We start from the raw sequence: 13,394 nt of genomic DNA, 5'->3' as shown, positions 1-13,394 counted from the left end.
CTTTGCACACCTTAGATGATATACATATGCTAGCTATTATTATTGATGATTATTATTGTTAGGTTAAATCAGGCCCATTAGTCTCTAAATAATTATTTAAAAAGGAAGAAAGCTTAAAAGACCAGAAGAGTGAAAATACTAACAGGAATTATAACAAGAAGTAAAGCCAAAAACAGTCACCACAAACGACTTCTTCCTTCCCTTTTCTATGACTGGAACCCAGTTATTTCCTCGGGCATCTGAGGCCCCCAGAGAGTAATATGACATTATTGTGTAATTTGATCCCGCTGTCTTGCCTATCCTGGAATCAACATAGTCCTCCCTCCTTTTCCCAGAAAGATCAGCAGAAATGCCTGGGGAAGCCCCAGCTGAAGGCAGGGCTAGGAGAAGTAGGAGGAGTATGAGTGGATCAGGAAGAGCGCAGGTCGCGAAGTAAATTGGGAGCAGCCCAAGTCTGAGGCAGAATGGGGGAGCAGTCCTACCTTTTTCCAAACCGTCTAAGGCAATGAAAGGGGGACTTGGGGAAAGGTCCCCCCTACGCGCTTCCCGGTAGCCTGAGGTAAGGAAAGGGCAGATTGGGGAGGAGCCCAACTAGAGAGGATCCATAAGAATTGGAGGCTTAAGGAAGACCCCACCTAGTAACTTCTCATAGAGGCAGCTGGGAGGAACCATGGACTAGTGTCCAGCGTGGAGGCAAATGTGCCTTCAGAAACTTATTACCTGTGTGATCTTGTTCATGTCATTTAAGCTCTGACTGCCTCAGTCCTTATCCAAAAAATGGGGGTAATGATCCCACCTACTTCCCAGGGCTGTTGTGAGGATAAAACGAGATAATGTTTGCAAAGAAAGCACTTTGCAAATCTTGAACCACTTTATAAATGCTTTTGTGTATCTTCCCTGAAACACTGAACTCCCAGAATGCCAGGGCTTTTTCTTTAACATATTTTTATCCTCTGATCTGGAGGCAAAAAAAAAGGGGGGGGGGGAGGTGAAGCCTCCATTCAAAATGGGAGGCACCCTTCTGATAAAAGATAAGACAAAACCTAACTTAGGGCTTCTAATCAAACTGATGTACCTCTTTGAGATTGGCAGAAGTTTTTAACTGCTATGTAGCCCTCAAAGAAAGACACAGTATATGGATATACACCCTTGTCCCTCCTACACTTTGCTTTTCCAAAGCCATCCTTTGCAGTCCACCATTGTAGGTAAGACAATGCCCTGCCTCTCACTACTTTCCTTCCTGATCCAGCCTTCCCTTCTGAAGGGGTGCTGCTGCCAGAAGGTGCCAGAAGCTGCCAGCAGGATGATGAGCAAAAAAACTGGCTAGAAAAACATGGGGCAGGATCCTCCTCAACTTGGGGTTCACCAAATTGAGCCAGAGAGCCTAGCTGGTGGAGATCAATTATGTTCCCAGGACTTACCCTCAGGATGATTCTGTTCCTGTTTGGGAGATCAAAGAACTCAGACTCTGAATTTGAGAATTAAAAGGGACCTTAGAAATCATATATAGTTGATTTCCCAAGTCTTACAAAGAAGGAAACTAGAACCTAGGAAAGGCAATGTTTTCTTTTACAATTAGCTAAAAAGGTTTTTTTCTGAATCTTTGTGCCCTCTATATAAAATGAAAGAGAAATTAGAGGAGAAAATGCATTGAGGATAGGTTACAAGAACCAACATCCTACAGGCTGTTTATCTCCCATGTTTTAATTAAATGTGGCTCCAGAAAAACCATATATGAAGCTGTTATGTTTTTTAAAACTAAAAATGAAAATATTTCCACCCTCGTTAAGCAAAGTTTTCCACATGGTCCTGGTGAACTTGCACCAGTCATTACAAATGTTTTATTTGTTTTTTATTTTGTTTATGTAGGGAAAAATGCACAATTTTAAAATAAAGTTGCAGATATCTAATGATTCCAAGCTCTATTTCATCACTTAGATCCATTGATTTATTCAAAAGGAAAGCAGTTTTAGGTAAAGGGCCCTAGCTATAAAGTCAGAGAATCTGGCTTTGAATTAAGGCTCAGCTACCTAATAGTTGTATGATCTAGGACATCACATTTGCTCTCTGGGCCTTAGTTTCTTTATTTGTAATATGAGTGATTTGGGCGTGGAGGGCTTCTAAAGTTATAAGGAACACTCCAAGTCCCGTGAGATGAAGTCAATTTTCCTTTATTTATTATTTATCAATTCTAGTTCCATATTCTGGAGCTGAGTAACATTAGTCCACTCCCTCTTCAATGGCATATTTTTACACATTTGAAGGCAGCCACAATTTCTCCCATCTCCTCTCTACCTCACACCAAACACCCCTAGTTCCTAGGACAAATCTCTGTCTGGCATGGTCTTGAGTTTCTGTGCCATCCTAGTTATTATTCTCAGAATTCAATCCAACTCTAATCATTGATGACATAGTGGGAGCATGGGACCTGGAGGCAGAAAGACTTGAGTTCAAATATGGCCTCAGATATTTACTAACTGCATGACTTTGGGTAATACATTTAACTTCTATTTTCTTCAGCCTTCTCTTCTGTAATATGGAAGTGGTAATAATACCTACTTTTCATGTTTTTAGTGAAGATCAAATATGGGCAAAAAATTGCTTAGTTCAGCCCCTAGCACATAGTGCCTAGAACTGGAGCCAGTACTCAAAAATGTAGATGAATCAGGGTGAACTATAGCTTCTCCATATCCCTTTACTCACTCTATACTCTGAACTTCTATGAATGCAGCTGATTCCAACTCTTATAGGAATCACAAATTCTTTTATTTCTTTTTTTGTTTTCTTTTACTTGTGATCGCTTTTCCAAATTTTCCTAATTCTTCAGTTGACATTTCTAAAACATAAAGAAAATTATTTACACCAGTCAATCAGGCAACCAACAAGCATACATCAAGTGCTTACTATGGTCCAGGCACCTTGATAGATGCCAGGGATTTAAAGGAAAAGAATGAAGTAATCCTTACTCAAAAGAAGATTCATTTTAAGGTAGAAAACCAGTATGTATATAAGTTTAAAGAATAAAAACATAAAGAGGATAAATGCAAGTTACAATATAAACTAATTCAGAAATAAGAGTATCTACAGTAAGAAAGATCAAGAAAAGCTTCATGTAGAAGGTGGTATTTGAACTTCATCTTGAAGGAAGAGAGAGAGAGAGAAAGAGAGAGAGAGAGAGAGAGAAAGAGAGAGAGAGAGAGAGAGAGAGAGAGAGAGAGAGAGAGAGAGAGAGAGAGAGAGATTCTAGGAGGCAGAAGTGAGAAGCAAATGCATTACAGCCAATTCAAAGCATAGAGAAAGGAAATGAGTCTTATCAGTCTTAAGAAGAAAGAAAAAATTGATTGGATCATTGTGTATTGGAATGGAAGTATTGTGTAAGAAGTCTGGAAAGATAGGTTGGGTCAGGTGGAAAATGGATTTAAAAACTAAAGCAAAGTGTTCCATTTGACCCTATAGGCAATTGGGAACCAATGAGATGATTGAGTAAGGAAATGATATGTTCAATCTATGCTAGAGGAAATCACTTTACTATCTGGATTAAGGATAGATTGGAGTGGAGAAAGACCTGAGGCAAGGAGGCCAGTTAGGAGGATATTGCAATAATTTAAAGGAAAGATAATATGGTCCTGACTGTCCCACTTTACATGGAGATGAAGATTCAGATTCATGGAAGCAGATGAGATTAGTGAGAGAGTAAAAAGGAAAAGAAGAAAAACAAGATTCCAAGACAGAATTTTTGGGGAACACTTAGAGATAATAAAAAGGAAAATGAACAAATAAAAAAGACTGAAATGGACTGGTCAGCCAGTAGGGAGAAAAACCAGGAGAGGTATGGTATCCCCAAAAGTGAGAGATATGTGAGTATCCAGAAGGAGAGTGTTTTTAATGGTGTCAAAAGCAACAGAGAGTCAAAAAAGTGTAAAGACAAAGAAAATAGTGTATGATTTGGTAGTTTTAAAATCACTGGTCATTTTGGAGAGAGAAGCTTCAAGTGAGTGAAATTAGAAGCAAAACTGAAGTTGAAAAGGGATAGTGGATACAGCTCTTTCTAGAAAAAATGAAGGAGATACATGGGGTAACAATTTGAGTGATGGTGGGGTCAACTAAAGTTATATTTATTATTTTTTAGATTGAATAGTGTTGAAGGTAATTAGTAAGGAACAACTTAGATTAGGAGGGTATTAAGATTAATGAGTTGTAGTGATTGAAGGAAGTAAGGAATCAAGCTGTAAGGGCCCATGATAGTTAAGGGTGCAAATCATAGACTTGTTTAGAGGAAGGGAAGAGAATAAGCATTTATTAAATGCCACTTCATTCATAACTTTAGAAATATCATCCCACTTGATCCTCCCAACAATTCTGGGAGGTAGGTATTACTTCTCCAATTATACAGTTGAAGAAAGATAGATAAACAGAGACCTAGGGTTACACAACTATTAAGTATCTGTGGTGATTTGTATTCAAATATTCCTGATTCCTAACTTAGCACTGAACCAGTTTGCTGAACCAGTGGTAGATTTAATTGCAAAGTTTCCAAATGAGAAGGGAGGAAGGTGAAATTTGCCTCAAAGAGCCTCACTTTTGTCATTAAATTAAGAGATAAGGTCCTTAGCTCACAGAGAAGATGGAAGAGGTATGGAACACCCAAAGAGAGAAGAGAAAGTTTGGCATAGTTTCCTTAAGGTCTCTGATAGGGCATCAATTAGAGAAGAATAAAAGCACTACCTTAATAAGAGGGCCTAGTTCAGTGATGGTGAACCATTTAGAGATGGAGTGCCAGGCCCCACCGCCACCTCATCCCCCAGACTGAGTGCCATGTCTCCACCCCCCCCTGGACACTAAGTGCTATGCCCCACACCCCCCCTTGTTACCCAGCCCCATTCCCTTATCCCACATAAAGGAGGGAGTAAGTACTCCCATTGGTTTGCTGCGTGGAAAGGCAGACAAAGTGAAAAAATGTTCTCAGTGCAGGTGAAGATGGAGAGGGGAGTGGCCTGAGTGATCTGTTCCTCTCTAGCTTTGCCACCTGTGAGCCACCCACCTTAACCCCTGTGTACTCCCATTGGGCTGGTGGGCAGAGGGGCAGGGGATGTGAAAAAAATCTCTGCAGGCATGGTGGAAAGGTAGAGGAGAGCAGCTTCACCCAGCTCCCTCTGCCTTTCTAGTAAGGAACTGCTGGGAAGGTGGGGCTCTCATGCCCATAGAGAGTGCTCTGTGTACCATCTTTGGCACCCATGCCATAGGTTCATCATCACTGGCCTAGCTGAATTTACAGTGACTTCCTACAGCTCTCTGATGTAGTACATGATTAGGGGCAGAGAATGTAAATGGTGAGAATAATTCAGGGATGGGTTTTTGGTAAGGGACTAGCAGTCCAAAGAAACAGGTGAATGATGTGAAAGTTGTTGAAAGTGTAGGATTGAAGAGGAAAGAGGAACAAGGGCAGAATTAATGGTGTAAAAGTCACTGAAGGAAAGAGAAATTGAAGATCTGTATGAGAACAAAGAAAGGTTTAGGAGAGATGGTCAGAAGTTATGGTCAGAGAGGAATATCAGAATGTTAGATTAAGAAAATAGATACCTATAGATATATAGTTAGATCCCGAGTTTGGCCATCATTTTCTGTGGCTGATTGGAGTGAATGAATAGGCCTCATCAGATTTAAGGAGATCGATGAATTGGGAGGTTAGGGAATTGGAGGGAACATCAACATAAATTTTAAAGTAAAAAGATTGGAGTGGGAAAGAGATGAATAAAATGAGGCATGTGCTTAACTCCATACTGGTTTACAACTGTCACTATGATTTGAATAGAGAAGAAAATTTTATTCAAGTAAACTTCAAGAGAATGAGATTGTTGATGCTAAAGGAGAAGTTTGGAAGTGGAAATAAAGAACAAAGAGCAATCCAACTCACTCTCTGGGACCAGTGTTATCAGGAGTATGAATGAAGATGCTGGAGAGGATGTCCAACAATGGAGTCTTGTTTTGGGTAGTCAAATCTCAGTTAAAGCAAATAGAAGATAAGAATTTGTTGATCATGGAACAAAAATTCCAGGGGACACAGGAAGGTTTGGGAAGAATTTGATTGGTCTGTGGGTGAAGTAGATAGCATTAAGGATGAAGGAAATGTTAGAGGCAGTGACTCAAAACTGTGTATAATTTGTTTCTGAGTACCTGATAAAGAGGAAATTGTCTGTCCTGAATCGACTTTCCAGGTCATTTGTTGTTATTGTTGTTTTTGATGAGCTGTTTCAAATTTTCTTCTATTTTTTTACTCATACACACACACACACATATAGTTTCTTGATCTCTTGTGAAATTATTACCTTCAAATTGTGCAATTCTAATTTTTAAAGATTGAATTTCTTCCATGACATTTTTATCCTCCTTTTCCTTTTGATCTATTATTCTTCTTTTCATTCTTTAACTTTTTTATCTCATTTTCCAGTTGGTCAATTTTGGCTTTCAAGAAACTATTTTTTTTTGTTTTAATTCATATGCCTCTGTTTCCAGATGACCTATTTTGCTTTTTTTAAAAACCCTTACCTTCCATCTTAGAATCAACAGTATGTATTGGTTCTAAGGCAGAAGAGTGGGGTTAAGTGACTTGCCAAGGGTCACACACGTAGGCAGTGTCTGAGGTCAGATTTGAACCTAGGACCTCCCATCTCTAGGCCTGAACCACCCAGATTGCCTCTGATACCCATTTTGCTTTCTAAGCTGCTGTTCTCCTTTTCCCAGTTTTCTTTATTTTGTCTTATTTTATTTTTGAATTCTTTTTTGAGCTCTTCCAGAGCCCAAGTCCAATTCCCTAGATTTTTTAAAGTTTTGCTTGATGTTCCTTGGATCCCACTGTCCTCTGTTGTTTCTGTTTTTTGTTATTTATCTCAATATAAGCTTTGAATCATAACTTTATTCTTTTTTCTGTTTTTTTTTTTAATTCCCACCCTCCCACCCCCACCCCCCCAGCCTGTGTACTGTACATTTGCTCCTGTCTGTTTACTGGACCTGGGTGTTTGAGCTGAATCTGAATCCTAGGTCTTCTGTGTTCTCTGCTGGTATACAGGTTTAGACCAATTGAACTGACCTGCTGAGCTGATCTGCCCTGAGGCCAAATTTTCACCAGCCCCACAGAGGCTGAGGGTGCCCAACTAGCTGCACCACTCTCCCTAGTTCCTCCCTGCCAGCTGCCATCAGAGTCCTGAGTTTCACATAGTAGTACTGAGGTACATCATCATAGCTTCAGTCTTTGCCCTGGAATCCCACAGTCAGCCTAATTCCTATCACAGATCTCATTATATAGTAGGTGGGGGAGAGGTGTCAGATTTTTCCCTTATACCATGGAAATTCAAACCCAATAGCAATATGGAGTCATTTGATTCTACTGGTCAACAAAACTTGAAAGGTAGAGAGAGTCGATTTCCGTGGTTTAAGGGAGATGATTTTAAGGATTTGAATTTTGTTACCTAAGGGTTTTAAATTTGTTTTCGTTCTAAATCTTTTAGTTGTGGGCCCAAGTACTTAGCCAAATGTTGAATACAGAAGAGGATAGTAAATGTTGCTTGCTTAATGAATTGATTTTTAAAAAAAAATGCCTGTTGAAAATATGTATCAGGGTAGATTCTCAGAAAATCTATATGTTTTTGGTGAAGTTTTTCCATCCCAAATCTAATTTACCTTTGACTTCTAAGGTTTTGTTTTCCAGATACTTCTGTCAAAGGCAAGAGTCCCAGATAATGTGAAATGAGTGAATTCATAAGAAATTTAAACATTTTGGCTATGAACAAAGAAGTCCATATGCAAGTGACTATATGGTCTTTGAGAAACATCAGCAAACAGGAAGAAAAAGTTTGGCACCTAACTGAAGAAGTGAACAAGATTACTCTTTCCTTATCAATATTGCTTTGATGGTGAAAGGACTTGCATGCTGAAGAACATGGAATTAATTTTTATTATTATAATAACTGCCATCAGTTGTATTGCCATATTAATTTTATATTCTTTATTACATTGCTTATTTTGCCCTCATAGTCGATATGAAACTGATAGAAAAAGAAATTCATTAGGAGCTGGTTGTCACTGGGAAGGAGATGACACATTTGGAAGAAATGATGATTATTTGGGAGAAGTTGATGCTTATAGAGGAGATGATTCCCATGAAATAGGTGATACATGTGGAGGAAGTGATTCCTGGGGAGGTGGTGGTACATGGGGAGGAGATGATATGTGTGGAGAAGGTGATACATGTGGAGGAGGTGATTTGTGTGGAGGAGGTGATTCCTTTGGAGGAGGTGATACATGTGGAGGAGGTGATTCCTTTGGAGGAGGTGATACATGTGGAGGAGGTGATTAGTTTGGGATTGTGGTCTAAGAAGAGAAGAGAAAAGAAAAGAGAATTGTTCTGGTTCAATGACTTGAAATATATCTTACCCCTGTCCACTAGAGGCACAGATTTATTATCAGATCAGCTTGAGTCCTTGTTTTGTATTGGAGTGAGTATCTAATCCTAAGTCAAAAAACTCCATTTGACTAAAAGAAATTCATTTTTACAAAATGATGGGATTCTTTGCCTTGTAAGAGAAGGTTGGCAATCATGGAAGGTCAATGAACTTGGAAGAGCTGCAGAAGATCTACAGCAGTGGGAGATGAGGAAAAAGAACACGGAACTTTGGAGAAAGAGGGAGGAGTGAGTTGATCCAGCAGTTGGGAGACTGACTTCTGTCTGGAAACACACCAGAGAGGTTGGCTCCAGCTAATTCTCTGAACCAGTGATCTCTTTCCCTGTGATTCCTGACTCCAGATCCTCACAAGAAGACAAGCCAATTGGACAGGCCTTTGAAATTTAAGCTGTCCACTAAGAGACATTTCCATCAACCTCCTTGAACTTGAACTTGGGGACACTTTCTGTCCAGCCAAGAACAAGAGTCTCTTTACTCTGACCCCAAGGGGTCAGGTGAACCAAACCCTGATCTGCCTGGCTTTGGGGGGGAAGGGTATTAGTTAGATAGGGAACCCTTCTCCCTCCTTCCTTCCTGAACCTCATTTCCTTACCCTCAATCTGCCATGTTCCTTTTCTGTTTTCCTCAAATAAAGTCAGTTAAGACCCAGGAACTGACTCAGACTGTTACTAGAGGGAAACTTCAACGGGATCCTTCAAAGAACCCAGCAGTTAAGAGTAGAAGACAGCCATAGTGGGGTGGTGGTGTCAGAGAGTGCTGAGGGAGGAAGGACAAACCATGCTCCTTTATCTCCCTTAGCTTATCAATATCACCTTCTCACTCTGTCTCTGTCTCAGATGGGGAAGACTTCATTCTCTTTTTCACCTTTCTTCCCTTGTCATAAATACCTTGTTTACCCCTATATTATAACCTTCAAAAAGGCTTCCAAGGTATGGCATATAAACAAATGATTAGATGGGCAAAAAAGAACTAGAGGAGAAATTTAAAATAGACTATGATGTCAATAATTCTTTAAACATTCTTTTAAAAAAGCACAGATAGGAAGTTTAATCTTTGTGGAACACCATGACCAGAAAAAGAAAGTTCACTCAGGAGGGACATGATAACTTTTTTGGCCTCCATTTTTTTACTGAAGAGAGGTTGGGGAGACAATTTTTCCCCAAATGTTTCCTGAAGTAGACTCCATTAGATTATGATAAACACATGAGATTCTAGACCTCATTGAGAAACTAGGTGTGAAGAAAGCCCAAGATTCAAGGTCTCTCAAGAAGGAGGACATACCTTAATTGGTTCAATTTCTCCCTCTGGGAGGAGGGAGGGAGCAAGCATTTATTGGGTTATAGGTGCTATTATCTCCATATTACAATGGAGGAAACTGAGACAAAGAAAAGTTAAACAATTTTCCCAGTGTCATTCAGCTACAAAATATCAAAATTTGGATTTGAACTTAGGCCTTCCTCACTCCAGACCAAACAATCCTTTGCATTGTGCATTATAGCTGCCTCAAGGGTCTCAAATGCCATCAAGTGCAACACCCTTATTTTATGGATGAGGAAACTGAAGCATAGAGAGTGGAATTAACTTACTTAAGATGAGGCAAGTAGTAAATTTTGGAGATGAGATTTCAATTCAAGTTCTTTAACTGTTGTTTCACCTAATAAAATGTAATCACTGAAGGGACATGAATTGTTTCTTTTTTGTGTGTAGTTATTTTTTTTCTGAATTCAAAACAACTAAGTGTCTGCATAAAGTAAATCCTTAAGAAATTGGCTAACAAGATTCCTAAAGAGATGTATCAGAGGAGATTGCGATTTCAGGACCCAGGCAAGCAACAGAGGACCCACCCACAGGATGCATAGGAATGCTGATGGTCCCTAAATGCAGAGAAATGTGTTCCATGTGGCTGGGTAATCAAACATCAGGACACAAAATATATCGGCATGCCATGAATGCTTCCTACTTAAGTTCCTGTCATTCCTCTCCATCCAGGACTGTACTGCCAACCACCATTCTGTGACACAAATACATTTGCTAAGAAGATGCACACACACAAACATCCACGGACACACATGAATATATACACATAGATGCAGTACAGGCATTTTGGATGCTGATTTTTAATTTTTGGCGATGGAATTCCACTTTTTAAAAATGGTAGTGTTTGTATACTTAAAAATTTTCTTTAAAAATTTATTGTTATATTTTATTACACTTTTTCTGAATATATATTTCTCTGTCTTGTACCAATGAGTCAACCCTTGTAACAAAGAATAAAAAAGAAAAATCAGTTCACAAAAAAAACCCAGCATAGAAGCTGTGTTTGACAATATATACACTTTTCCACACTGGTAGTTCCTCACTAATTCAAAGAACAAAGGGAGGTATATTTTATACATTCTAATATAGAACTGTTTGGTCACTAAATTATACAACATTCAGTTTCACTATGTTGTTTATTATTTATATTTATTGTTAATCTGATTCTGCTTGCTTCACTCAGGATCATTTCATATGTCCTTGATTTTCTATGATTCTTTAGTTTAATCATTTCTCATGATATAATACTATTCCATTGTATTCATATATCATGTTCTGTTTAGAATGATGCTTATTTCTTTTTAAAATCAATTATTTAGAAATAAACTGAAAATTTTTCATTTTTTCCCAATTTTCTTTTAATCACAACTGAATTTAATTTAACTTGATTGATTAATTTAACTGGTTTCAGATTATATGTATGTATAATTTCATACATGTATAAATAATATAAATTTGCATTGGTAATATTTCATTCTATTAGTTTTATTTATGATTTGTATAATCTCATGTTCAATGAGAAGTTAGTGTTTGGTATCTCATAAGTGAAATTATGGTGTGTTTGTTAGAGTTTTAATGTGCTGAGCAAACTATCAAGCCTAACATAGATAAAGTTAGTCTTAATGTGGTAAAGAAGAGTGAATAGATATGGATTCTTCTTGGTCTTTATTTTTTACAAGTATGGTATATTTGCTCATATTTTGTGCAAGGGGGATAAATTCCAGCTTCATTATTCAGATAATTTAGTTGGATTCACATAGATCAGAATTCACTTGATTGTTTTCTCTCCATCTGTTGCTTCAAAAACACAATGATGAAATCAGTTAGGAGAGTAGGAATCAACTGGCATAATATGAAAGATATCCCATGTGAGACTGAGGAATCATTTTTCACTAGAAGTATTAGAAAGGTTCAAAACATTCCATTTCTATCAGACCATTGACAGTTATTAACATGGATGAATTTATTTGAAATATTAAAAGGTCCTACATTCCGCTGCACCCCCCCCCCAATACCACTAATGCTTTACTGTGTTTTTTAAAACATGGACCCCATAGTTTCATTGAAATAGAGAGCTTCCAAGAAAGTCTCAAGAAACTAATACAGAATATCACCTCTTCTACAACTGATAGTCTTAGAGAGTTGATTACTACTCTCCTCCAGTATCATGCCCTTCACAAATGGCACTTGTTTCTTCAGTGAATTCTCACAATATGCTGCAGCAGATCCATCTTGTTAAGGCAAGTCCAGTTTGGAGAGGAAATCCTGTGGGGGTTGGTGTGGTCTGCTGAGTGATCTTGGTGATACAGATAAGTATTTGACATTAAAAAAAAAATAAAGGTGAAAGTGAATGGTTGAATGTGGCCACAGAAGCTTTTTGGAACAAGGGGTCTTACAGATGACCTCCAAAGGATTTTCTGTATGCCAAAACACATAATAGACTATCAAGAAAAAATACAACTGACAGAAAAATAAAGGCCAGTGCAATTATATGTATTTCCATTTTGTTTGAGTGCAAAAGAATATTCATAACCAAAGAAGCACTGTTCGTGAGGAAGAGATCATCTTGTCCACTTCTCTAGTTTGAGGTCCAAAGTTTCATGTTTCATAAAATGCCAAATTGTTCCTTCTTGTTGCTAGTTCCTGCATCTGGTCAATTTGACATTGATTATTAGGCCTTCAGTTCACAGTTTAAGTACTCAAGGACACCTTTTATTAGGAACATTTAGAAGACAGAATCACAGAAATCATAGGGAAGATGAACAGCTAACAATGGAATCCTCTCAAGATTAGTTTATAGAGGATAGAACTGAATATCTACAAGTTTTCCTCAAGAGTTATTTACTTTTTGTTAGAAATATCTTTCATACATACCATGTATTATTCCCCATAGTTGCCCATCAAGTATAACTTTTATTAATTTATTTATAGGGTGAGGGTAACTGATAGTCCTCAAATGATGGTCCTTCAGAAAGATGGGGGAATGTGTACTTCAAACAGGAAAAGACTTCTTTTGGTGGAATGGGTGAATGAGAACAGTTTATTCCAGTGGCCATGAAGACAGCTGAACTAGGTGCTGTGGGGGCACTTGGAGCTTGGTCAAACATTGAGGATGCTAAGGTCATTCACTGCATTCCAGGCCAATGCCAGTTGTCTTGACTTTTGTCTTGCCACTGAACTTTGATGATTCTGGAGGAGAGAGTGAAGTCAATAACTCTGTGAAATTCTGCCTCACTTAAACCCATCAGGAAACCACCCCATGATGCTTTTAGTCCTCTTTGAAAATAAAAGACAAGCACAACATTTATAGGGAAAATTGAAAATTTTGACTTCCAGAGCCTTATTCAAACCTTTTGAAGGTTTTCAAAGTAATTTGGAAACAATGTGCATTTAGAGAATTTAGGATCTTGTGATCATTGTGTTGTCATAGTAGTTAGTGTCTACAAACATCTACAACTCAAAATGTTTTTTAAAAAATCTTGTATCAGATATAGAATAAACTAATGCATAATAAAATTATCCACAAGATAAAAAAGAGACTACATAAAATTCCATAAACTTGGACTAGGAACTCAGTGCTACTGGTATCTGGCCAGTATTCCCTTAGCAATGACTGCC

General features: G+C 38.2%; 1 long non-coding RNA gene across 2 annotated transcripts; it reads left to right on the top strand.

The window, feature by feature from the left end:
* The first annotated feature begins 295 nt into the window (after positions 1 to 295).
* Positions 296 to 10,145, top strand: LOC103103901 (uncharacterized). Of its 2 annotated transcripts, none has more exons than XR_008913574.1 (2): positions 296 to 559; positions 7,706 to 10,145. It is a non-coding gene; the product is annotated as an uncharacterized LOC103103901 (long non-coding RNA). The 2 variants fall into 2 exon arrangements; XR_470235.3 differs by having other exon boundaries at positions 7,692 to 10,145.
* The last annotated feature ends 3,249 nt before the right edge of the window (positions 10,146 to 13,394 follow it).

This window comes from Monodelphis domestica, chromosome 7 (genome assembly GCF_027887165.1).
Source record: "Monodelphis domestica isolate mMonDom1 chromosome 7, mMonDom1.pri, whole genome shotgun sequence".
NCBI lineage: Eukaryota > Metazoa > Chordata > Mammalia > Didelphimorphia > Didelphidae > Monodelphis > Monodelphis domestica.
The sequence above is the reverse complement of the archived record's forward strand: the minus strand, read 5'-3'. Positions and strand labels throughout refer to the sequence as shown.